Source organism: Oncorhynchus keta, unplaced genomic scaffold, assembly GCF_023373465.1.
Source record: "Oncorhynchus keta strain PuntledgeMale-10-30-2019 unplaced genomic scaffold, Oket_V2 Un_contig_24413_pilon_pilon, whole genome shotgun sequence".
Taxonomy (NCBI): Eukaryota; Metazoa; Chordata; class Actinopteri; order Salmoniformes; family Salmonidae; genus Oncorhynchus; species Oncorhynchus keta.
The window spans coordinates 1-3628 of NW_026283889.1; the positions used below are offsets into that span (position 1 = coordinate 1).

The 3628-nt window shown below is 43.6% G+C and overlaps 1 non-coding gene across 1 annotated transcript; it reads right to left on the bottom strand.

Annotated features, from left to right (window-relative positions):
- Positions 1-3109: 3109 nt before the first annotated feature.
- trnar-ccu (transfer RNA arginine (anticodon CCU)) lies at positions 3110-3181 on the bottom strand. The gene has a single exon. It is a non-coding gene; the product is annotated as a tRNA-Arg (tRNA).
- Between the last annotated feature and the right edge of the window lie 447 nt (positions 3182-3628).

Sequence of the window (3628 nt, forward strand, 5' to 3'; positions counted from 1 at the left end):
GATGGTTTCGATCCATCGACCTCTGGGTTATGGGCTCAGCACGCTTCCGCTGCGCCACTCTGCTCTCAGCCACTTAAGAAAAGACTAGAACTCACAATCCATGGCTTAGGAGGCCAGTGTCTTAGGCCACTGGGGTACTGTGTAAACAGTATGACCAATATGAACTGTTGGAAGGTCAAAACAAATGTATAATGGAACTGAGACATGCCCATGAAAAAAACACATTTTTAAATTTTTGTTTGCACTTAAAATCTAAAAAGAAACTTTTTAGCAGAGGATGGTTCGATCCATCGACCTGCCTCTGGATTATGGGCTCCAGCACGCTTCCGCTGCACCACTCTGCTCTCAGCCACTTAAGAAAAGACTAGAACTCACAATCCATGACAGGAGGCCAGTGTCTTGAAGCCACTGGGGTACTGTGTGTAAACAGTATGACCAATATGACTGTTGGAAGAGTCAAAAAATGTATAATGGAACTGAGACATGGCCATGAAACGACACATTTTTTAAATTTTTTGTTTGCACTTAAAATCTAAAAAGAAACTTTTAGCAGAGGATGGTTTCGATCCATCGACCTCTGGGTTATGGGCCCAGCACGCTTCCGCTGCGCCACTCTGCTCTCAGCCACTTAAGAAAAGACTAGAACTCACAATCCATGGCTTAGGAGGCCAGTGTCTTAGGCCACTGGGGTACTGTGTAAACAGTATGACCAATATGAACTGTTGGAAGAGGTCAAAAAATGTATAATGGAACTGAGACACGCCAACGAAACGACACATTTTTTAAATTTTTTGTTTGCACTTAAAATCTAAAAAGAAACATTTTAGCAGAGGATGGTTTCGATCCATCGACCTCTGGGTTATGGGCCCAGCACGCTTCCACTGCGCCACTCTGCTCTCAGCCACTTAAGAAAAGACTAGAACTCACAATCCATGGCTTAGGAGGCCAGTGTCTTAGGCCACTGGGGTACTGTGTAAACAGTATGACCAATACGAACTGTTGGAAGAGGTCAAAAAAATGTATAATGGAACTGAGACATGGCCATGAAACGACACATTTTTTAATTTTTCTGTTTGCACTTAAAATCTAAAAAGAAACATTTTAGCAGAGGATGGTTTCGATCCATCGACCTCTGGGTTATGGGCCCAGCACGCTTCCGCTGCGCCACTCTGCTCTCAGCCACTTAAGAAAAGACTAGAACTCACAATCCATGGCTTAGGAGGCCAGTGTCTTAGGGCCACTGGGGTACAAACAGTATGACCAATATGAACTGCTGGAAGAGGTCAAAAAATGTATAATGGAACTACATGCCTTCCATGAACGACACGTTTTTAAATTTTTTGTTTGCACTTAAAATCTAAAAAGAAACTTTTTAGCAGAGGATGGTTTCGATCCATCGACCTCTGGGTTATGGGCCCAGCACGCTTCCGCTGCGCCACTCTGCTCTCAGCCACTTAAGAAAAGACTAGAACTCACAATCCATGGCTTACGAGGCCAGTGTCTTAGGCCACTGGGGTACTGTGTAAACAGTATGACCAATATGAACTGTTGGAAGAGGTCAAAAAATGTATAATGGAACTGAGACATGCCCATGAAACGACACATTTTTAATTTTTTTGTTTGCACTTAAAATCTAAAAAGAAACTTTTTAGCAGAGGATGGTTTCGATCCATCGACCTCTGGGTTATGGGCCCAGCACGCTTCCACTGCGCCACTCTGCTCTCAGCCACTTAAGAAAAGACTAGAACTCACAATCCATGGCTTAGGAGGCCAGTGTCTTAGGCCACTGGGGTACTGTGTAAACAGTATGACCAATACGAACTGTTGGAAGAGGTCAAAAAATGTATAATGGAACTGAGACATGCCCATGAAACGACACATTTTTTAAATTTTTTGTTTGCACTTAAAATCTAAAAAGAAACTTTTTAGCAGAGGATGGTTTCGATCCATCGACCTCTGGGTTATGGGCCCAGCACGCTTCCGCTGCGCCACTCTGCTCTCAGCCACTTAAGAAAAGACTAGAACTCACAATCCATGGCTTAGGAGGCCAGTGTCTTAGGCCACTGGGGTACTGTGTAAACAGTATGACCAATACGAACTGTTGGAAGAGGTCAAAAAATGTATAATGGAACTGAGACATGCCCATGAAACGACACATTTTTTAATTTTTTGTTTGCACTTAAAATCTAAAAAGAAACTTTTTAGCAGAGGATGGTTTCGATCCATCGACCTCTGGGTTATGGGCCCAGCACGCTTCCGCTGCGCCACTCTGCTCTCAGCCACTTAAAGAAAGACTAGAACTCACAATCCATGGCTTAGGAGGCCAGTGTCTTAGGCCACTGGGGTACTGTGTAAACAGTATGACCAATACGAACTGTTGGAAGAGGTCAAAAAAATGTATAATGGAACTGAGACATGCCCACGAAACGACACGTTTTTAAATTTTTTGTTTGCACTTAAAATCTAAAAAGAAACTGTTTAGCAGAGGATGGTTTCGATCCATCGACCTCTGGGTTATGGGCCCAGCACGCTTCCGCTGAGCCACTCTGCTCTCAGCCACTTATGAAAAGACTAGAACTCACAATCCATGGCTTAGGAGGCCAGTGTCTTAGGCCACTGGGGTACTGTGTAAACAGTATGACCAATATGAACTGTTGGAAGAGGTCAAAAAATGTATAATGGAACTGAGACATGCCCATGAAACGACACATTTTTTAAATTTTTTGTTTGCACTTAAAATCTAAAAAGAAACTGTTTAGCAGAGGATGGTTTCGATCCATCGACCTCTGGGTTATGGGCCCAGCACGCTTCCGCTGCGCCACTCTGCTCTCAGCCACTTAAGAAAAGACTAGAACTCACAATCCATGGCTTAGGAGGCCAGTGTCTTAGGCCACTGGGGTACTGTGTAAACAGTATGACCAATACGAACTGTTGGAAGAGGTCAAAAAATGTATAATGGAACTGAGACATGCCCATGAAACGACACATTTTTTAAATTTTTTGTTTGCACTTAAAATCTAAAGAAACATTTTAGCAGAGGATGGTTTAGATCCATCAACCTCTGGGTTATGGGCCCAGCACGCTTCCGCTGCGCCACCCTGCTTCCACCCACCCCAGATGGGACTTGAACCCACAATCCCTGGCTTAGGAGGCCAGTGCCTATCCATTAGGCTACTGGGGCACTGTTTACCTTCTGCAAACAGTACGAACTGATAGAAGCAGAAAACAATGTGTACTGATAGCACTGGAGACTAAATGAAATTTAGCTTTCTCATTTCTGTTTGCGTTTCATTTTAAAAACAAACTGTTTAGCAGAAGATGGCTTTGATCTATCGACCTCTGTTATGGGGCCCAGCACGCTTCCACTGCGCCCACTCTGCTCTCAGCCACTTAAGAAAAAGACTAGAACTCACAATCCATGGCTTAGAGGCCAGTGTCTTCGGCCACTGGGTACTGTGTAAACAGTATGACCACACGAACTGTTGGAAGAGGTCAAAAAAATGTATAATGGAACTGAGACATGCCCATGAAACGACACATTTTTTAAATTTTTTGTTTGCACTTAAAATCTAAAAATAAACTGTTTAGCAGAAGATGGTTTCGATCCATCGACCTCTGGGTTATGGGC